Genomic DNA, 24,172 nt, shown 5'->3' with positions numbered 1-24,172 from the left:
ATAGATGTCTGTTAAGCCCAATTGCTCTAGGTCTTTATTTAGAGCTTTGGTTTCTTTACTTATTTTTTGTCTTGTTGATCTTTCCATTGTTGATAGTGGTGTGTTGAAGTCTCCCACTACGTATGTGTTTTCTCTGATGTCTGTTTTCAGAGAGGACAACAGTTGTCTGATATATTTTGGTGCTCCTTCGTTTGGTGAGTATATGTTAATGAGTGTTATTTCTTCTTGAAGTATTGTCCCCTTGATCATAATGTAGTGACCATTGGGGTCTCTTTTTATCTTTTTGAGTTTGAAATCTGTTTTATCTGATATAAGTATAGCTGTTCCTGCTTTCTTTTTTGGTCCATTTGCTTGTAGGATTGTTTTCCATCCTTTAACTTTGAGCCTATTTTTATCTTTTGTAGCTAAATGTGTTTCCTGGAGACAGCAAAAGGTTGGGTTTTGTTTCTTAATCCAGGCTGCAACTCTTTGTCTTTTTATTGAAGAGTTTAGTCCATTTACATTTAGAGTTAATATTGATATGTTAACATCTGTATTTGCCATTGTGTTTGTCTTTCCTTTGATTTTATTTATTTATTCTTTTAATAACTTTTTTTTTTTTTTTGGCCTTCTTTCATTGTTATTCGTCGCTCTGAGGTTCTGGCTTTAGGACTCCTTGTAGTATTTTTTGGAGTGGGGGTTTAGTTGCAATGAAATTCCGGAGTTTCTGTTTGTCTGGGAAGGTCCATATTCTTTCTTCAAAGAGGAAGGAGAGCTTTGCGGGATAGAGTATTCTTGGTTGGCATCTGTTTTCTTGGAGTCTGTTGACTATGTCCCTCCACTCTCTCCTTGCCCGTAGTGTTTCTTCGGAGAAGTCTGATGTCAGCCTGATTGGCTTTCCTTTGAATGTTATCTGTTTCTTCCCTCTTGCCAGCTTCATTATTTTTTCCTTGTCCTGGATTCTTGGGAGCTTTACTATTATGTGTCTTGCTGTATTTTTCCTTTCGTCGTGGAAGTTTGGTGTTCTTCTTGCTTCTTGTATATCAATTTTCAGCTCCTTCTTCACATTTGGGAAGTTCTCTTCAATTATCTCTTTGAATATTTTCTCTGTTCCTACATCTCTCTCCTCTCCTTATGGTATTCCTATAACTCTTATATTTCCTTTCCTCATGGAGTCAGATAGTTCCCGAAGTCTTTCTTCGTTCTTTTTCCTTCGTACTTCTCTTTCCTTTTCTGTTTTGGTTCTTTTTATTTCTGTGTCTTCAAGATTACTTATTCGTTCTTCCATTTCATCTATTCTGCTTTCATTGCTTTTCCCAGAATTCTTTAGTTCTTCCATTAATTCTTTGATCTCCTGCATTTCTTTTACTTCCCTCTTTAGGGACTCAATTTCTTTCTTCTGACCATTGTTTTCCCTCTCTAGGGACTCAATTGCATTCTTCTGATCGTTGATTATTTTTCCCTTATCATTGTTTTCCTTTATGACTTCTGTCAGTTTTTTAATCACGGCAATTTTAAATTCTCTTTCTGGAAGGCTCAGAAATTCTTCCAAGTTATTGTCGTTGCAATCTGGGGGCTGGCTTTCTTTTTGTGGTGTGCTTTTTCTCTGGAGAGTTGCTAGGTTGCGTGTGGTTCTTCTCCTCCCTACTGTCTGTTTTCTAATTTGCCGTATGCGTTGGGACACTGTGTTGTTGGGACTTGCCGGCATCTTGGGTGGGCTTCTCTGTTCCCCTCTGGTTCTTCCAGGAGTCATCTGTCAGTTTCAAGCAGCCTTTACTGGAGAAAGGTCCCTGTTCTAAAATGCCGATGTGGGGACACACTCCCCTGTGCGCCTGGTCTGCCCTGGCGGTGGGTTCCTGCTCCCCTCTGGGCTTGGACTGCAGGCCAGAGGGGGTCTGGCGTGGGCGAACTTCCCCCGCTCACCTCTGGCTCCTGAGGAAGCCTTCTGCAGGTAGTCTTTACTGAAGAAATGTCCCTGTTCTAAAATGGTGATGTGGGACACACTCCCTGCGCTTCTGGTCTCAGGCACACTCTTCTGCGCGCCTGGTCTGCCCCGGCTGTGGGTGCTCGCTCTCCCTGTGGGCTCAGACTACTTGTTCAGAAGGGGCCCCGTGTGGGCTAACTCCCCAGCTGGCCACTAGCTCCTTCAGTAGCCTGTGCTGGGGTCAAGTCGCTAGGTGGCACCAGAGATCTCTCCTAGAGCCCTTGGGGAGCTGATTTTCCACCCCGTGGGACAGGGAGCAGAGCGGGGATGGTAGGGTACACCTCAACGGCTTTGGGGTGCTGTGTCTGCCTTGTGCCCCACTGTCGTGGGGAACCCACGCCCCTAATTTCGTGCCCCGGGTCTCAGTTCCAAAGCCCTCAGTTCCAGGACGCGGGCTGTAGCCCAGATCAGTGGCGCGGGAATGGCGCCTTTTGAATCCCGCTCCCCTGCCTGGGCGCCTTGTTCCTGCTCACTCAGGGAGGGCCTCCGCCCGGGTCTCAGTTCCAAAGCCCTCAGTTCCAGGACGCGGGCTGTAGCCCAGATCAGTGGCACGGGAATGGCGCCTTTTGAATCCCGCTCCCCTGCCTGGGCGCCTTGTTCCTGCTCACTCAGGGAGGGCCTCCGCCCGGGTCTCAGTTCCAAAGCCCTCAGTTCCAGGACGCGGGCTGTAGCCCAGATCAGTGGCGCGGGAATGGCGCCTTTTGAATCCCGCTTCCCTGCCTGGGCGCCTTGTTCCTGCTCACTCAGGGAGGGCCTCCGCCCGGGTCTCAGTTCCAAAGCCCTCAGTTCCAGGACGCGGGCTGTAGCCCAGATCAGTGGCGCGGGAATGGCGCCTTTTGAATCCCGCTCCCCTGCCTGGGCGCCTTGTTCCTGCTCACTCAGGGAGGGCCTCCGCCGTCTCCCCGCAAGCCTAGGTCGCAGGCGCAGGGGCCTGGGCAGCTGCAATCCGAGCGCCGCTTTCGCGCAAGCTTACCGGGCGGCCGGGGCTGTGTGCTGGTGCTGGTCTCCTCCTGGTGGGCGGGGCTCTCTTTAATGGCGTGTGGAGCTCACCTCCGCGGTGGATCCTGCAGGGTTCGCCTCAGCTCCCGTTCACGGGGTGTGGTGGCTGCAATAGTTCCTTTCCACTCACAGTCCCGCTTGCTGCATCCGTTTTTCTTGTTGGGCGTTTTGGTTTGTTGTTTCCCTCGTCTCTGCCGGTCGGAGAGTGCCGCCTCTGTGGGCGGGGGAGGGGAGCAGGGTTCTGCGCTTCCCTCCCTTCTCGTCCTCTTTTATGGCAACTTTCTTCTTCGGGCTGTTTGCTGGAGTCATCCGTTTATCTTCCGTGTCCCAGTTCTCACTGGGACCTGCCGCTTTTCCTCCCTATTAACTTTTTTTAATGGGAGATCTTACTCGCAGCGTCTCCTCGCCGCCATGTTGCTCCGCCTTTCCTGCTTTCTTTTTTGGCCCATTTGCTTGTAGGATTGTTTTCCATCTTTTGACTTTGAGCCTATTTTTATCTTTTGTAGCTAAATGTGTTTCCTGGAGACAGCAAAAGGTTGGGTTTTGTTTCTTAATCCAGGCTGCAACTCTGTGTCTTTTTATTGAAGAGTTTAGTCCATTTACATTTAGAGTTAATATTGATATGTTAGCATCTGTATTTGACATTATGTTTGTCTTTCCTTTGATTTTATTTATTCTTTTAATAACTTTTTTTTTTTTTTTGGTCTTCTTTCGTTGTTATTCGTCCCTCTGAGATTCTGGTTTTAGGATTCCTTGTAGTATTTTTTTGGAGTGGGGGTTTATTCGTAATGAAATTCCGGAGTTTCTCTTTGTCTGGGAAGGTCCATATTCTTTCTTCATGGAGGAAAGAGAGCTTTGCGGGATAGAGTATTCTTGGTTGGCATCTGTTTTCTTGGAGTCTGTTGACTATGTCCCTCCACTCTCTCCTTGCCCGTAGTGTTTCTTCAGAGAAGTCTGATGTCAGCCTGATTGGTTTTCCTTTGAATGTTATCTGTTTCTTCCCTCTTGTCAGCTTCATTATTTTTTCCTTGTCCTGGATTCTTGGGAGCTTTACTATTATGTGTCTTGCTGTGTTTTTCCTTTCGTCGTGGAAGTTTGGTGTTCTTCTTGCTTCTTGTATATCAATTTTCAGCTCCTTCTTCGCATTTGGGAAGTTCTCTTCAATTATCTCCTGGAATATTTTCTCTGTTCCTACATCTCTCTCCTCTCCTTCTGGAATTCCTATAACTCTTATATTTCCTTTCCTCATGGAGTCAGATATTTCCCGAAGTCTTTCTTCATTCTTTTTCCTTCATACTTCTCTTTCCTTTTCTGTTTTGGTTCTTTTTATTTCTGTGTCTTCAAGAGAACTTATTCGTTCTTCCATTTCATCTATTCTGCTTTCCTTGCTTTTCCCGGAGTTCTTTAGTTCCTCCATTAATTCTTTGATCTCCTGCATTTCTTTTACTTCCCTCTTTAGGGACTCAATTTCATTCTTCTGACCATTGTTTTCCCTCTTTAGGGACTCAATTTCCTTCTTCTGATCTATCACTTTTTTAATCATGGCAATTTTAAATTCTCTTTCTGGAAGGCTCAGAAGTTCTTCCAAGTTGCTGTCGTTGCAATCTGGGGAGTGGTTTTCTTTTTGTGGTGTGCTTCTTTCCTGAGGAGTTGTTAGGTTGCGTGTGGTTCTTCTCCTCCCTACTGTCTTTTTTGTAATTTGTCGTATGCGTTGGGACACTGTGTTGCTCGGACTGACTGGCATCTTGGGTGAACTTTTCCGCTCCCCTCTGGCTCTTCCAGGAGCCATTTCTGTCTTCTGGGGGAGCTTTCTGCTGGTTTTAGGCAGTTTTTACTGAAGAAATGTCCCTGTTCTCAAATGGCGAAGCGGGATGCAGTCCCTGCGCCTCCGGTTTCAGGCACACTCTTCTGCGCACCCGGTCTGCCCCGGACGTGGGTGCCTGCTCCCTCTGTGGGCTCAGACTGCTGGTCGGAAGGGGCCTGGCGTGGGCTAACTTCCCGGCTGGCCACTGGGTCCTCTAGAAGCCTTCTGCCCTTTTCAAGCAGTCTTAAGAAATTTCCTGTTTTATGGGGTGTTAGTGACTTTTTTTTTCCTGGTCTCTAGGTGGCGCCAGAGATCTCTGCTATTGTCCTTGGGGGGCTGTTTTTCGCCTCCCCCCACCCCATGGGACAGGGAACAGAGCGGGAATGGTAGGGTACACCTCAACAGCTTTGGGGTGCTGTGTCTGCCTTGTGCCCCACCGTCGTGGAGAACCCACGCCCCGAATTTTCGTGCCCCGGGTCTCAGTTCAAAGCCCTCAGTTCCAGGACGCGGGCTGTAGCCCAGTTCAGTGGCGCAGGAATGGCGCCTTTTGCACCGCTCCCGTGCCTGGGTGCCTGGTTCCTGCTTACTCAGGGAGGGACCTTCACCTCAGTGAGGACCTCCGCGCGTCTCCCCGCAAGCCTAGGTCGCAGGTGCGGGGACCTGGGCAGCCACGATCCTGGTCTGCACTTGCTTTTCAAGTGCGCAAGCTGACCGGCAGCCTGGGCTGTGTGCGCGTCTCCCGGGGTCTTCGTCTCCCGGGGTCTTTGTTGTTCTCTAATGGCGCCCGGAACCGTTCGCTCACCGATGCGGCGAATCCTGCAGGGTTCGCCTCAGCTCCCGTTCACGGGGTGTGGTGGCTGCAATAGTTCCTTTCCACTCACAGTCCCGCTTGCTGCGTCGTTTGTTCTTGTTGGCCGTTTGGTTTGTTGTTTTCCTCCTCTCTGCCGGTCGGAGAGAGCCGCCTCTGTGGGCGGGGGAGGGGAGCAGGGTTCTGCGCTTCCCTCCCTTCTAGTCCTCTTTTATGGCCACTTTCTTCTTCGGGTAGTTTGCTGGAGTCACCCGTTTATCTTCCGTGTCCCAGTTCTCACTGGGACCTGCCGCTTTTCCTCCCTATTAACTTTTTTTAATGGGAGATCTTACTCGCAGCGTCTCCTCGCTGCCATGTTGCTCCGCCCCTTAAGTAAACATTTTAAAAGTGGGCTATAGATACATCCAATAAATGGTCACATAGCTCCGTAAAAGGACAGATATGAGGATGTTCATCATAGTACTGTTTGACTACAGAGTTGATTTCAAACTGGGTGTCCCTTACAGGAGAAATGGATGGGAATGGATATGTGTGACCATCTTGGCCTATTATGCAGCAGTTAGCAAGCAGGAGTGGACTAGATGTAGATGTAGAAATATGGGCCACTAATTGAAAATACAGTGCTGAGATAGTGAAAAAAGAAGCAGATAAAACACAACATTATGCAAAATAAAATGTAAAAATCAACTAACAGTATGTATTTTATAACAGCACAAAAAATGAGTTCACTTTTTTAACATGATTGCCATGGGATGGTGTGGGAGTGGGAATGGAGAAAGGTGTAAATGAAATAAGAGATGAGACCAAAGATTACAATATTTCCTGTGAACTACCGAGTTTGATATCCTGACATTCTGCTCTTTAGGTCTCATAAAATCTGTCCCCTTCCCTGACCTCTGTCCTTTTCTCCCTTCTGCCAAACACTCAGAAATCAAAGCCTGTGTTTATAGGATATGCTTTGTTCTTAAATTTACCTTGAGATGAATTCATTTTGATGCTTTTAAAAAATGATTTATTTATTTATGCATACAAGAACTGGGATACAGGCTAGAGGTAGGGGGATTTGTGTGAGAGGATTCACCAGAGTCAGATTGGGGAACAAAACAGGCAGATTGACTGAAAATACACTGCTGAGGGGAGCAGTGGGCGAGTCAGGAGCGGTCTTCTGTGCCATGTGGGTCATCTCCCTGGCTGGGGCTCGAACTTGTGCTGCAGTGGCTGCGGATAGCTTCATAGGTTGTGTCTTAATCCCAGGGAGGCCCTTGATGCTTGTTTTTATTTAAGCATCTGTGTTAACATTTCTTCAGAGTAAAGTTCACCTTTTCTTTATATGTTGAATGTTTTTAAGAAATTAATCTGAAGTATCCATTTTCCTGAAGCAAACAGTCTTGGAACAAAACCTGCCTTCTGTGTTTTTGGTTGTTTTTGTTTTGCCGAGACTGTTCCCCATCTAAGAATCTTGCTCAAGGCCTTCTCTCTCAGAGAGTAATTCCTCTTAAAGAGATTTTTTGTTTGGACTTTCTCCATCTCATGATGAGGTTGTACCTAATCCAATGTTCTTTTCAATAAAATACTTCAAACAGAAAGAAGCAAAGCTTTGCCAGTAGAAAGTTTAACAACTCATGCTTTTTAGAATAACTTGTGTTTATCACTGTTAACAGACTTCTTTAGAATTATTTTAATGTTGAGCTTCTGGTTTATCCCTGTTCTTCAAAATTTCCAAAGTTAATCTTAGTACAGCTATCTCATTATGTTACCAGCAATAGTCCTAGTTAAAATGCACCCTACCCTGTCCTCGGTAATAGAAAACCCCCTCAGTTATGATATATATTGTCTCATGTGTGATATTTACTTGATTTTCATGGAACAAGAAGTAGTTTCCTTTTATTAGTCTGTGAATTAAAATAATACAGCTTTAAACAATTAAAATAAAAATGATTATGTTTAAAATACCTGATGGACTCTTGATTTTCTTGGAGTTTATTTGATAGATCCAATGTAGGTAATATTTGGTTTGATATGTATTTCTCCAGAACACTTTTAGTAATAGATGCTTTGTTTAAATTTATAGGTTTTGGTAATTTTCATGTTAATTTTTAGCCATTGACAATATAACTGAGCATATTTGCTATTTTGTAAAGTATCCACATTTATATTTAGATGTAAAGACTTAGAATTAACTTTGAGAGAATATAGTATGAGGCAGAGTAGTTTTAATATTAAGCAGTAGATTTATGTTCATAAATAGAGAATAGTATTTAGTTATTGAGTTTATTCCATGTTTTTGCCACTTTAAAAGAATAGTTGTCAGCAAGAAATTTTTCTGACCAGAACTGTGCTATTAATCACACTAATCAGGGAGGTATATAACAAAACATTGGGAGAAAACAGAATTGGAAAATATGCCTAGATATCAGGTAGAAAATTGAAAAATAGTCAATGCTTTTATTTTGAATTGTGTGAACTAACTTAGTTGAAGTAAACTTACTTGAAGTAAACTTACTTCAACTTACTTAGTTGAAGTAGACTTCTTAGACAACTTTTGTTTAGTGTATTTTCATTCAAATGTGTTAAAGGACTATTGTTTCCTATTTTTGTTGGTGTACAGATATAAGACTCAATAAATAGCTGGAATCAGAATTTTCCAATCTCATATATTATTAAATTCTCACAAGAATATTTCCCCTTAATCACATTGTGAGCATTTAAAGATGAATTGTATTTTGAAAATATTTTAAAGCTAGAACCAATAGAATATCTGGATGGATTAGATACAGAGTAGAGAAGAATGGAGTCAAAGATAATTACAGAGCTTTAACTTGAACAACTGGAAGGTCAACTATAATGGGAAAGCAGGCAGGTAGAGCATATTTACAGAGGAAAATATGCCTTCAGTTTTAGAAATATTCAGTTTGAAATACTTGCTATATCTCCAAGTGGAAAGTAGTCAGTTTGAACAGTCAGTTGGATATGAGTCTTGAAGCTGGAAGAGTGGTTTAGATTTGAGATATAAATTTGGGACAAATTTGGATGATAAAACTATAAAATTGGATGTGAGTCCAAGGAAAGGACAATAGAGAGAGAAGAGATTAAAGGCCAAGTTCTCCTAAATCATGACTTCAGGAACAATAGGGGTGACTGGGAATGTATGTGTAATTAGTATGGTAGGAGGAAATTGAGGCCGGTGTGGTATGCTGAAGGCAAGGATATATTCAACTCTTCATTGAAGATTGAAAGAAGTAGTTATAATAGAACTAGCTCTTCACTGTCTATAAAATTGTCTTGGAAGATGTTCTCTTTTATATTACTTAATAAATTTTGCTTATAAACCATCAGACATTACATTGAGAGTGGTACCTGGTTAAATCTTGTATCTTTTAAAGGATTATAAAATTTCCCCTTAAAAAATAACAAGAATCCCACTTTACTACTTATTTATATTGTACTTTGTTCCATAATTATTTTTAAAGATAGAATTTGAGTCACATTTCAGATATACTTGAAGTAGGAGGGTAGAATTAAAATGTAAAATAAAAATGTAAAAGCAAGTGAAAGAATGGGGGCAAGTGCATAAAAAAAAGTCATTTTCATTTGTAAGGGACAATTCAAAACTTTGACTTTCCAGTAGCTAGAATAAACAAGGAAACATAAACAATTGAATGAATCGTTATGCCTGTAAGATAAAAATAAGAATTATTTCTGGTACTAAAATTATGCTGAAATTTTTTTCATGGGTATTCATAAAAGGACTTCGCATGTCTTAACAGACTGTGTAATCAATATTACCCTTATGATATCCATCAGTACTTTTCATTGCCCTGTATCTCTCTATTTCTCTCCTTTTTTTTTTTTTAAGATTTATTTATACAAGCACTGGGTACAGTCAGAAGCGCAGGACGGTGAGAGAATTCACCAGAGCCAGATCGGGGAGCAGAGCAGGCAGAAGGACCGAAGTACACTGCTGAGGGGAGCAGCGCGGGCGGCAGGAGAGGTCTGCGCGCCATGTGGGACCCTTACCTGGTGGCCAGGGATTGAACTGGCGCTGCAGAGGCCGCGGGCAGCTTCGCAACCTAGCGCTCAACCATTGCGCCACTGGGGAGGCCCTATTTCTCTCCTTTTGAGATCATAATATCATAGAGAAATTTTCTCAACTCATTCTGTGAGGAAGCAAATTAGTTTATTATTTTTGGATTGATCCAAGGATAACATTGAATGTGTGAATTATAGTCTCAATCTCACAAGTCTGTTCCCTCTTGATTTAATTTATGTGTGTCTAAAAATTGTATATGTCTAGCTGTGTATCTATGATATTTGGAAATGTTTTAAATGTTTAATATAGGGAGCTCTTTTGATTTTTGTTTACTTTTCCTTTTAGAGGAAAAGTACATATTCCTTCCAGACTTGATGAAACATATTGCACTCCTTATGCTAGATTTTCCCACTATTTGCTGAACAAAGTAGTAACAATTCTTGTGCCATACTGAAGGAAGGAGATTATTTTCTCCACTTTGTGATTATTTAACCACTTAGCTATTAAATTATATTCTAGGGCCTCCCCGGTGGCACAGCGGTTGAGCGCTGGGTTGCGAAGCTGCCCCCAGCCTCTGCAGCGCCAGTTCGATCCCCAGCTGCTTCCCGGTCACCGGAGGAGGGTCCCATATGGCGTGCAGACCTCTCCTGCAGCCCGCTGCTCCCCTCAGCATTGTACTTCGGTCCTTCTGCCTGCTCTGCTCCTCGCTCTGGCTCTGGTGAATTCTCTCGCCCTCCCGCGCTTCTGACTGTACCCAGTGCTTGTATAAATAAATAAAATAAATCTTTAATAAATAAACAAACAAATAAATAAATATTTAAAAAAATAAATAAATTATATTCTAACAGTCAGTATTGTTTTAAAAGTGAGCCTACAATTATATGAAAGCACTTGAATTTAATATTGTACTGGTCCTGCTACTAGAGTGGAGAAAGTAAGAATTCCAAAAGGAATTTTCTGTAACTTGCCTTTTTTTTCTGAGGATATAATAAGCCCACTGAGTTTTAAAAAGCAACGTGTCAAAATATCTACTATTATTTTCCACCTGTTCTTAGTTATAGAGTGATTTGTACTGAGAAGACTTTTGAAGTAGGAGAAATATATGGAAAAGCATTAAGTTTAATTATTACAACTATGTGAGGTTTATTACATTTCAAGAAAACATAAAATGTCAGGTGATCACAGGAAAGTAAGGATTTGTTATTTTAATTTTGTGCAAGTGTTAATAGAATTATGATACAACTATTGCAAAATGCACTTGATAGTAGTAGTAATTCAAGTCAATGCACAAGTAGATAAAATTTAGTAATAGTGTGTATTCTCTTTTATCTCTCAATACACACTAAACAGTATATACCTCATATGTTCTTCACAAGGTGGAAGAATCATTTTTATGGAAGTGGTATATAACTCTTGATATGGAGAGTTATGTAGAATAAAAATTTTCATTAATAACATATTCAATGAAATGTGCATCATAGAAGTCAAATTTTCTAAAAAGACATAAAACAAATGTGATACAAATGAATATTTCACCCACAGTCATGATGCAATGTTGAAAGAAATCATTGGATTCTACTTATATGCTAATCACTTAGTATTTCATGTGTCGGAAACAGTTATACAAACAATAACAATTCATATACTTGAAATGATAAAGTTAATCCAGGAAATGAAAACAAGAAAGTAAATGTAGATTTCCATTTAGGTATTTGTGAAAAATGTGAATGTGCTCTTAGTTCATTGGTTTGATATAATCATTCATTTGCTGACATATGATATACCTTTAGATAATGAAGAGCATTTCATTAGGATTTGATTAAACAATATTTTATTACCTGTTCTTCCTTTTACTTCATCAATTCTGCATTTTCTACTTATTCCCTTATTTTCACTCTGGATTTCCTTGGTGGAGCACTTTATTTCACCCTTATGTAGCTCTAGTTGTTCTGTACACAGTTCAGTGAGTCAAGTTGATCAAGTATTAAGATTGGAAAATATTGTTTGTGACTTAAAAAGTACTTTTTATGTGAGAATATTCTTGTATAGACATTGTAAAACATCAGATTATAGAAGTATAATTTCATGTGACTTCTATCAATACAACTAGACTCAACTTAATTTTTAAGCTACCCCCCCATATTGATTTTGTTAAATTTACAGTTAAATTCTCCTATTTAGTTTTTTCAAGTAAATTTTGGCTATGTTTCATATCTTCTCCTTCTGTACTTTAGAAATTACTTTTTTGGGGCCTCCCTGGTGGCGCAGCGGTTGAGCGCTGGGTTGCGAAGCTGCCCGCGGCCTCTGCGGTGCCGGTTCGATCCCCGGCTGCTCCCCGGCCACCAGAGGAGGGTCCCACATGGCGTGCAGACCTCTCCTGCCGCCCGCTGCTCCCCTCAGCAGTGTACTTCGGTCCTTCTGCCTGCTCTGCTCTCCGCTCTGGCTCTGGTGAATTCTCTCACCCTCCCGCGCTTCTGACTGTACCCAGTGCATGTATAAACAAAACAAACAAACAAATAAATAAATAAAAACATGCCTCTATTTAAAAAATAAATAAATAAATAAAAGAAAATAGAAATTACTTTTTTGAACATAATGGTATTTAATCTTCAATTATATTATTATATGAAATCTGTGCACTTGATGAGAAGTTCTCAATTTTAATTAGTTAAAACAATTCAGTTAATTGTTAGGTATCAGTACATTAACTATATTAAAGCATATTACTTAAATTTATTAATATGGATAATGGGCAAAGTCAAGCTGCCACTTCAAGGAAAAAGATAACTGGAAACTTAAAGGTTGACTTACATAAAGACAGCTGAAATATCTGCAAAGTATGAAAGATCAGGACAAAACAAATGGGACTGAAGGAGAATTTGAGCAATATTTTACAATGTGTTCAAAGCAAACTGTAGACATCCACAACTAGTCAAACAAGGAAGTGAGAGAATCAGACCACTGTTTACAGTCAGTTCTGGGTTCAGCAATAAAAAGAAGATAGATTTTATAGACTGATTTTTTTTCTATGTCTATATTAAAAGCTGCGAGAAAGAGACTATTACTACCAGATTGTCCCTGAAAATGTTAAGATAAGACAATTCCCATTACATTTTAGATCTTTGCTACTTCACACAATATTTGTTTTTACAACTACAATTAACATGACCTATTAATCTGAAATGTCACTCAATAATCATTAATGTATATATAAAAGTTACAAACTGATTTCTAATGTCTTCTGGTTTAATTTTCTTATCACTGGGGAAATGATTGTAACATTATATGAGGTATTTTCACAGAGCCAGGAGGGTGCAATCAGGAGCATAAAATGCTTGCTTTCACACATATTTATAATACGACTTTATGTTTTAACTTACTCTTTCATTCTAAAAACAAGCCTGGATTTAGGCAATTTATTATCACTTTTTTAGTATCTTCTATTTATTTAGTATTTTCTATGCTAGGGATACATGATACTTTCTCAACCATTTCAGTCTCTTAGTGTTCACAGTCTCTTCTGCAGCTAACGCTGTGTGTGATTCCTTGTTCTGATCCGGTAATCTTTTCACCAGTGAATGTTTTCATTACTCTAGTGGTCTAATTGGGAACACAATCTTAGTGTATATTGTGAGGGGGAAAAAGGTTGTGTTGGTTGGGGTGATATTCACAAAGTACTATCAGCATGCAAATAATTGGGCACTGCAACTGTTATACAAACTTAGTATATACTTTGAAAGAGGAGTTTGTTCAACTCCCCACTGTTGAGGAATACCATTATAGCCTACTCTGTTCAGCTACTGATATCTAATTTCATTGGTAAAATCAATGCATTTAAAAGAGCTATTTCCCAAAAATTTTGATAAAATTGTTAGAGTTTAAATTGGATTTTATAGAAGAATTTTTTCTGCCTTTTTTCAAATATTTGTTATTTCAAATAATGCCACAAGTTAAATGATAAGGTCATTCAACTTACTTTACTAGAGAAACCAATATTTTATCTGAATATACTCTTCCATTGTAAGGTGAAATTAAAATAGGACAGTATGAAAGTATTTTGGCTAATCTATATTTTATTAAAATATTTCAATGACTCCTAAGCTCCTTGGCCTAGAATACAATGTATGGAGGGAAGATAGTTTAAAATATTTTATTAGAATTTAGCAGTAAAGTTGAAATTATCTTTGGAAATAGCTTCTTTACTAGAATTCATAGTTTTTATTTAGTTTCTGTTTATATTTTTATTTTCGATGTTCCACAATTAGAATGTAAACATCAGAAAGTAGGATTTTGTTTCTTGTGTTCATTGCTCTATCTCTAAAGCCTGGCACAGAGAAGGGGCTTGCAAAACATTTTTTCGCCAGTGATTGAAATGGAAATTAAAACATTTAAGGAATTAAAGGAAATTGAAATATCTTCTTTCACATGTTAGTGAAATCATTTAACAATCAAAGAAAGGTGGTGAAGGGCCACATTTAGAGCTAATACAATTCTTGGACATCAAAAGTCATTCTGCATTTCTCTTTTGTGAAGAATAAAGATATTTGGAGAGCAAAGGATATATCCTTTTGTCCATTCAGAGTTACTGGATACACAAATTAGGTCCAAGTATAGGAGATCCCAGTAAATGAGTTGAAGCTTGTCATTTCATTACCTCAGATATTAAGACCATGCTTATTAATAGTTTTAACATTGTGAGTTATGCCTGAGAAGTCAACAACTGTTTGTTGAACTGGAAAGCTCTCTTAAGGGCAAACAGAGATGAAAAAAAGAATTTGGGTGTATGTAATTTATTGAGGAAATTCCCTAGAGAAAGAATCTTTTTTTTTTTTTAAAGATTTATTTATTTATGCATACAAGAACTGGGGTACAGGCGAGAGGTGTGGGGGTGACAGGGCCCGCCAGAGACTGTGGAGAAGAGAACAGGCAGATGTGCTGAAATACACTGCTGGGCCTCCCTGGTGGCGCAAGGGTTTGGGATGCAAACTATGAGGCTGTGGGCAGCCTCTGCAGCACGAGTTTGGGGAGAAGCCTACGTGGTGCGGCGGACCTCTCCTGACTCACCTGCTGCTCCCTCAGCAATGTTCTTTGGTTGATGTGCCTGTTCTGTTCCCCTCTATGTCTCTGGTGAATTCTCTCACTCCCCCAGCCCCCCGCACCTCTGGCCTGTACCCTAGTTGTGCTGTATGGGAAGCTCCCTGGCCTGCTGGAGATAATACTTGTGCTGCAGTTGCTGCAGATAGCTTCATAGGTTGCGTCTTAATGCCCTGAGCCACCAGGGAGGCTCTGTTTTTAGGAAGGAGGTGGAGAAGACAAGGCAGCTCCTACCAGCTGAGGTTAATTTGTGGAGAAGTGGGTGCTGTGAGCTCTTAACTTCCAATGCAGTAGGTTTCTGTTTTTGACCCAGAGAGGGTTAGGTGGGGTACTTTGAATTAGTAATGATATTTTTATATATCAGGACCAAAAGAATTAGCTGAAACAGTGTTAAGAAAATTGAAACTACAGGAATTATAGCAGAAGATTCCAACTTTGCCTTTCTTTTGACATAGGTTGTATTTCCTGTAAGACACAAAGTTATAAATGATTTAACTTGTTAGAGATGGAATTTCTCTATTGATTTATATCAAAACTCATGACACCTCATACTTTATCATCAGTTGCTTTACCTCTGCTTATAGCTCCTGTCAGGCCACAGCTCATCCTATGCCTGAGGTTGGAATGCCTGGAAGTGACAGCTCTATGATAAGAAGTTATTCTAAATCAAAATCAGGATCAAGTTAAATTTCTCTGACAACGGGTTCTTGAAATGCACTAAAGAACAAAAGGTAAAGGAGTTTGTATTCTTTGGCCTTGTGGATTTTCCTCCTAGCAAGAAACACCAAATTTTAATAAAAGTCATGGTGGGTTTTACCAAATTTGAAAGAACGTAAATTGCTTGATTACTTTAGTTGCAATACAGGTTTCTGGGTTACTCTTATCTATCTATGATTAGCCATGAAATTTGGTCATTCGAATTAATATTTGTGACATGTAAAATTTTGATAACAATAACCAATCACTACTACTCTTTCTAAAAAGGGTGGGTTCGGAAAAAAAAAATCATTTGGAAAGTAATGCCGTATTTTTCCCCCTGAATTTCTTTTTTTATAGGCATTTATTTTTATTTTATTTCTTTTTTAATTTTTTAAAATCATTGTTCATTTTTAAACAATATTTGCTTCCCCCCCACCCCCTCAGGTGTAGTCCCCATAGAATTTCCTTCACCAATGCACCCGTGCACCATCACCTCAGTCCCCTGTGCTTCTCCCTCCCTTTCTGTGATCCTTCTCCCCCCTCCTCCCTTGCAGGATGTCTCCGATTTATAATTATCTGGTTTTGCTTTGTTGTGTTTTATATTATTGTTATTTTTTACACTGATGTCTTATTTGGTTCCCCTATATTCCTGCTATAAGTGAAACCATCCAATATTTTTCTTTTTCCTTCTGGCTTATTTCACTGAGCGTAATTCCTTCCAGCTCCATCCACGTTGCTGCAAATGGCATGAGTTTATCTTTTCTGATTGCTGAGTAATATTCCATTGTGTACATATACCACATCTTCTTGATCCAGTCATCTATTTTTGGGCATTTGGGTTGTTTCCAGGTTTTACCTATTTTAAATAGCGCTGCAATAAACATAGGGGTACCATATTTTTTATTAAGGTACCAGTGGTTTATAATGTTGTTTATTTTAGACTGTAGAATCTCCCTCATCGGGCATTGTTACCACACCCACCCACCACCAAAGCACTCTCCCCACTTTGTTCTTGCCTTACTCACTGCCCCTCCCACTCTGGTAGCTCAATTCTATAGTCAGATTTCTAGTTATTGGTTTGTCTTTATCTGATCTTTCATTTGATTTCTCTACATTCCCATATAAATGACACCATCCAGTATTTGTCTTTCTCCTTCTGACTTATTACGCTTAACATAACCCCCTCCAGTTCCATCTACATTGTTACAAATGGCAATAGTGATACTGAACCCCGGCCTGAGTTTCCCTCAGCCAATAACAGGAAACAGTTTGAGGAGAAGGAAAGTAGTTTAATTTGTCCACGAACTGAGGAGGGCAGCAGACTCTCATCTGAAAGATCACTGTCCTGCTCTTTTGCAGAGGGCAGAGGTTTTTATACCAGGGAGTCAAACAAATGGAAGATGGGCGAAAGAGTCTGAAAAGGGGAGATAGGAAGGGTCAGCATGTCCTTTTTTTTTTTTTTTTTAAGAGGCATGCTTTATTTATTTGTTTGTTTATACAAGCACTGGGTACAGTCAGAAGCATGGGAGGGTGAGAGAATTCACCAGAGCCAGAGCAGGGAGCAGAACAGGCAGAAGGACTGAAGTACACTGCTGAGGGGAGCAGCGGGCGGCAGGGGAGGTCTGCGCGCCATGTGGGACCCTCGCCGGTGGCCAGGGAGCAGCCAGGGATTGAACCGGCGCTGCAGAGGCTGGGGGCAGCTTCGCAACCCAGCGCTCAACCGCTGCGCCACCAGGAGGCCCCAGCATGTCCTTTTGATGCAGGCTTACAGAGCTTTTGGGTGGGGGCCTGCTTGCTTTGTTAACTAACACCTGATGTTTAACCTCCTGAGGTATTTAACTCCCTTATTATCCTGTTAGGGATATCCTTCCTTTTCTTTAGAATGCAAGGAGACACACTTGTTAAATGCAACGGATATCAATGCTTATCTGATGGGAAAGGAAGAGAGTCCTGTTCTGTTTCACTGCATCAAGAGGATTTGTTAGAATATCAGTCTAACTTGGAATCTATCACAGATATAGTCAGAAGCTTCATTTACATCATCTCACCATCCATAAGAATGCTATTAAAATTCTTGTCTGGGGGACTTTGTATAAGAAATTGTCTATGAAAGGTGATATCACCTCTGTTATCCAGAGGTGAAGATAAAGGCATTTTAAATATATCTACTTTATTTCAGTACAGTGTGTTCTCTTTATCCAGTGATGCTTCTTTGGCAAGGCTCAACTTTTAATATCTAATTCTTTACTCAGGCTTCAATGTAGGGTGTGTGTGTGTACGTGTTGTGGGGAGTGGCGTGATGTTTGCTTCCTTCCTGGTCATTCTGCCTCTATGTCAGCGTGTCTCTTCACCTTGGTCCTCTTTTTTTAAGATTTATTTATTTGTGCATACAAAAGCTGGGGTACGGGCCAGAGATGTGGGGGGTGAGAGGACTCACCCGAGACAGAGTGTGGAACAGAACAGGAAGATTGACTAAAATACACTGCTGAGGGGAGCAGCGGGCGAGACAGGAGAGGTCTCCCTTGCCATGTGGGTTGCTCCCTGGCCAGCCAGGGATTGAACTCATGCTGCCGAGGCCACGGACCACCTCACAGGGCGATGCCCTAACCCCTTGCGCCACCAGGGAGGCCCATCTTTGGTCCTCTTTTTAATTCATGTGACTGTATGTGCTTCTCAGTACAAAAGTTGTCAAAAAGCCTTCTGAATTGTTTAGACTGTTCTATATTCATCTCCTGCTCCAAGCATTTGTACGTTAAATTCATATTTAATGTATTTTCAAAGAATTTACCACATCTTTTGGTATTCATGTGACACATCCTCAAAGATTGTGGTGTGAGAATGTCATTTGCCTTTTTGTCAGTGTTGCTACAATTTATTCTTGATTTATTTCTTTTCTTAGATCCTTTCAATAGGAATTTCAAGGAAACAGTGGTTAGATGCTGTGCCAATGTTACAGTTAACCTAGAAGTACTCTACCATTTCTAATATATACATAATGATAAAAATTGATATCCTGCGCATTTAAAATTTTGTGTACACTTAAATTGGGTTTACTGTTTGTACCATCATTCCTCCAATACATTGTAACAAATTAATTTTTTTAGCTGAGCTTATTTTGCTTTTGGATAACTGGTAACTACATGTTTCCTTATGTTTTAGATGGCCAACTTTTTGAAGAATGATTTTTTTTTTAAAGATTTTTATACAAGAACCGGGGTACAGGCCAGAGGCGTGGGAGGGTGAAAGGATTCACCAGAGACAGAGCGAGGAACAGAATAGGCAGATTGATGAAATACACTGCAGAGGGGAGCAGCGGGCATGACAGGAGAGGTCTGCCATGCTGCAGAGGCTGTGGACAGCTTCACAGCATGGTGCTCAACCGCCTGTGCCACCAGGGAGGCCCTGAACAATGAAATTTTATATATTTTTATTATTTACAATCTCATGCACTAAAAGACAAGTAATATGAAATTAGTGGGTTGGCTTTCTCAAGTTGCTGCTAGGACACAAATGAGTGCACTAGAGCTCAAACGAGTTGCTCTTTGTCACATGGTCTAAGTACTGTGCCCAGGCTCATCTGCTCCTCTCATGGAACTCCACTGGGAACCCCTTCTCATAACCACAGTATTACTTTTGGAGAAGAAATGCACAAGCCATTATTTCTAAAAGCTTGAACTTTTGAACTTGATCACTGACTTTTTTCTGCAGTGTTTGTTGTCAAACACAACAAAAAATTTCTATCCTCCCTTTGGCATTCAAATATGTGCAATTTCCATAGTTGTAATGAAAATATCTTGACCTGGGCCTCCCTGGTGCCACAAAGGGTTAAGACTCAGCACTATGAAGCTATCCACAGAGAATGCAGCACTAGTTCATCTTCAGCCAGGGAGCTGACCCACATGGCACAGCAGACCTCTCCTGACTTGCCTGCTGCTCCCCTCAGCAGTGTATTTCAGTAGATATGCCTGTTCTGCTCCCCACTCTGTCTCTCGTGAATCCTCTCACCGCCCACTCATCTCTGGCCTTATCCCAGTTCTTGTCTGCATAAATGAAAAAAAAAATATCCTGACCTCCTGTGATAACCAACTTTGTGGAAGAAGCATATAAAATGTACATTTCCTAAATCCCTCAGTGCTATAAGCTGTAGAATGTAATAAATTGCCTTACTAGGTACTCTTAATTCTGCAAAGATTTGTAGAGAATCAGAATACCTCTATTTTTAAACTTTTCAGAGACTTGTGCTATTTTTTCAAACATCTCCAAAGGCTTGTGTCATCATGTGATGTGCAGTGCTCTCTTATTTGATGAATTACCTTTTGCACATTGTAGCATATGCTTTCTGTTATATTCAAATGAAAAGATCAGAGAAGATGAAGATTTTCTCTAATGGTTTGCTTATGTTCACATATATAAACACATTAATTGTTTATATCCAACATCAACTGTTCCCCTTTAATTCTGGAATTACTTTATTATTTTATATGACCTTAGTTATGAAATTGTGTCAAAATATGTTAGAAACCTCTGGAATGGAAATTGAGAAACCAGGGAATCTTGAGAAGGAAACCAAATCATTTGATCTTTAATCATATTCACAAAAATGAGTAGGAATGGGATACATGGTGTGAACTCTGAGAAATTTAGATCCTCTTTCTTAATTAGGGTAACTTGACAGATAGACTGGGAAAAACCAAACTTTTCCTTGCATATTCTAGGAATATACTTTTGTCCTCAAACAGCAGAAAGCATTTTGCAAGTTACACAAATATGTCCAGCTCATAAAACTAAATTTATATGAGTGTATATGGCCCTACTGGCTCTTCATTTTAGTACCATTTATCGCCCCTCCCCTTTCCTTGGTTTTACTGTCTTGTATCACTGTAAGAACTATTTATCATAGCACATAATAGATACTGAGAACATTATCCTGGGAAATTTTTCATGTTTTTTCTTATCTTTTTTAGTGATATCTCCCTTTTGCATCTCTGAGGTATTTTCTCCCTGGGATAGTTCTTCTCTCAGAACTATATTCAACTGATAATGGTAAAATGAGCCTGAAGCTGTCTCTGTTTAGAAACAAGAGTCCTTAACTTTAGAAGTCAACCATGGTCAAGGGTAGGACTAAAAGAAATAATAGAATGAGAGGCCTTAGCGAGAAAACATTTTATTGGTTTATCTTTTTATGCCTATTATCATTGCCAGAATATTGAGGATTAGTGGGTGATCCCAAAGAACAAATGGAAGCTAACACTAATTTAGTCTAAGTCCTTCTTATTTAGCAAAATATTTAATTCTTACAAGAACTGTTTGATTCTCTTTATATGCTCAAAGGGCCAATGGGATTCTAATCTGTCTGGTACAGCCCTCTCAATGGTAGGAGAGAAGATAAGAACTTGAGTCCAGTAATGATTAGCAATAAAACATATTCCTTTGCTATCTATCCTCCTTTGTGCACTGACACCTATTAAGAGAAATGAGGTACAGACTAAAGATTGAGGATGCAAAATCTTGGCCAGTCTTTTCTCTATCTTAGATATCTATGTTCCTACTATGGCTATAACACTGAGCACATATTAAGTTTCCTACTATACAGGTCTTTTTACATGATAAAAGAGAGCTTGATTGCAGTCTTTAGCCTCTGGCACAGTTATACAGACCACATAATCTATTTTACCAAAACTCAAAAGTGAGAATCTTGATTAGTTTTTCTTTTCGTCAACACTGGAAAAAAATTTTGAAAATGTCTTTTCTATTTTTTCCTAAGGGCTTTCTGGATTTATTTGGAAGTTGAATTACTTAATCATCATTTTAGAGTCTCAGAATCTATAATTCATATCTCTCTAATGAAATTTCTCTTAATATCTTTCTAATAAAATACTACTATGATTACTAGATGCTATGAGTATACATATGTGAACATTTTCTCACAGACCCTTGCCTGTGTTACAATGACCAAGCTTGACATAGAGAGTTTCAAATGGTGTTCACAGGCAAATTTGAATCTCAGACAAATTCGGGATTTAGAAGGAGAATGTACTGTGCAATTGGATCAATCAGATTATGTAGTAATCTACAAGATTCTGTTTTAGGTGTGAGGATTTGAACAAATATGCATACACAAACATCACATTTGTGACCTACAGTTCTTATGTTAGAACAACATGGATTTCCTAACTTTCCTTTTGAAAATGATCTTTGTAACCAGAGAAATAGGCTTGGATATGAGTCCAAAGATTTTTTTTTTGTTTTTGCAAAATTTTGGTAAATTATCAGAGAACACAATTTTATTTTTGCTCTTTTGATTTCCTGGGCAAAACGAATTGATTCTGTTTGAACTTGAGATAATAGTTGTCATTAGGGCTTCTGAAGGGGGCATATTTTGGCTTCAGGTATTCTGGTAATGCTGTGTTTTTAGGTACTTATTTTACTAATGAGCTTGTGGTTCTTTGCCTTCTTTGAGAAAGAATTCAAAGAGGTCAGAGGTCAAGGATCTAGACAAAGTTTTATTTACTTATACTAGAACACAAAGGAGCGAGCATTGGAAGAAAAAATTTCCAACCTGGCTCCCCAGTGCTGCTAAGAAAGGGCTTTTAAGGGATAGGTTTGCCAGGGCAGGGCAGATGGGAGTAAATTCATAGCATGTTTTGGGCTGGACTACACTGGGGCATTCACAGTTGGGTTATATGTACTTCATATGTCACATGTTTTATTAACCTCTTAAATCTCCAGCCAGAGGTGTGCATTTCAGCAGACTAATGAGACATTGGTTACTCTCAGTCAGGATTTTCGACATCACATGTTGCATCCTCAGTTAGCCCTCATTTCAGGAAAAAGCCTTTTGCCTAGGTTTGGTGCCTTTGATTGATCTGGTAGGCCAAGTTGTTTAAACAAGATGTAATGCAATGACCTGCCAGCACATGATTTAGTTCACCTATTCAAACAGAAGTTGAGCAGCATTTTGTTCACCTAGGCTATCTCAGTTTCATGAATAGATTCACTGCTGACATCCAATCAGATAAAATTTATTATTTATGCGTTTTCTTTTGCTTATTATGTTTTCAAAAAAATTACATTGAAAATCAAAAGAAGGGCCTCCCCGGTGGCGCAGCAGTTGAGCGCTGGGTTGTGAAGATCCCCGTGGCCACTGCGGTGCCAGTTCGATCCCCAGCTGCTCCCCAGCCACTGGAGGAGGGTCCCACATGGCGCGCAGACCTCTCCTGCCGCCCGCTGCTCCCCTCAGCAGTGTCCTTTGGTCCTTCTGCCTGCGCTGCTCCCTGCTCTGGCTCTGGTGAATTCTCTCACCCTCCCACGCTTCTGACTGTACCCAATGCATGTATAAACAAATAAAAAACAAACAAATAAATAAAAAAAATACGTGCCTCTTTAAAAAAAATAAATAAAATTAAAAAAAAATCAAAAGAAAAAGGTGGTGATGAGGAGCCAAGGGCAGTGTGTCAAACCTCAAAAACACTTTTTCTGATATGTGAATTGTTCTTACTCTAACACATATTTTTTACTTACATAAAATAGATATCAACTCTAATTTGGTGCCATTTGATTGACTTGTTTTCTGTTTTTGACAGCCTCTTAAGAGGGAATTTGAATTGGGCACAAATGGCACAAAGGGGAGAAACAAGCCTAATTCCTTTTATTTTTTAAAAAGATTTATTTATTTATTTATAAGAACTGGGTCTAGGCCAGAAGTGTGTATGTAGGGTGGGGGGGGTGAGAGGATTCACCAGAGACAGAGTGGGGAACAGAACAGGAAGATTGACTGAAATACACTGCTGAGGGGAGCAGCAGGCAAGTCAGGAGAGGTCTGCTGCACCATGTGGGTAGCTCCCTGGGGATCGAACTCGTGCTGCAGTGGCTGCAGATAGCTTCATAGGTTGCGTCTTAACCCCTGCACCACCAGAGAGGCCCACAAGCCTAATTCTTTAGGAACCCAACTATGATTAGATGTAGGTAAAATAGCAAGAAACTACTAGTCTAGATTAATCATGATACTAGCCTGTCAGACTATACATCTTAGATAATTTCTGATTTTTATTTACCTTCTAACAAAACTGTCTGACAATTTTACATGTTTTTATTGCTAGTTTGTTAAGAGAAGAAGAAGGAATCAGCTTGGACAAAGAGTATCAATATATTCTTTTTGCAAATAGCCAAGGAAAACTCACTTATTCATACTGAATGTCATATTAATGTGTGTGAATAGATTGTATTCCTTCACTTACTTTTTCCCCCCAAGTAATTTGGGGAATTTTATGATGGACTTTACTTTTTTGACCAGTTGTAGATTTACAGAAAAGTTGAGAAGCAAGTACAGGGGTTTCTATATATCCATGTCCAAGTTCTACTACTGTTAAACTCTTACGATAGTATGGGTACATTTGCTACAATTAACGAACCAGTATGTGTACATTAATATTAAGTAATATCCATAGTTTTTTCATATTTATTTAATTTTAACCTGATATGTTTTTTCTATTCAGGATCCCACTTAAGATATATGTTATATTTAGTTGTAGTGCCTCTTTAGTGTCCTCTTGAATTTTGACAGTTTCTCATGAAGTTTTTGTTTTCTTGACCTGGACCAATACTATAGTATGACTACAATAGTCTGTAGGATGTCCATTATTAGAACTTGATTTTTTTTAATGATAAGACTGGGGTTATGGGTTATTAGAAGGAAGATCACAAAATGAAGATGTTGTTTCAGTCACATGATATCAAGGGTCCATATAGTCAGTATAAAATCAAGACTGTTGATGT

This window comes from Talpa europaea (genome assembly GCF_964194135.1).
Source record: "Talpa europaea genome assembly, chromosome: 4".
Lineage (NCBI taxonomy): Eukaryota > Metazoa > Chordata > Mammalia > Eulipotyphla > Talpidae > Talpa > Talpa europaea.
This window is presented reverse-complemented; position numbering follows the sequence as displayed.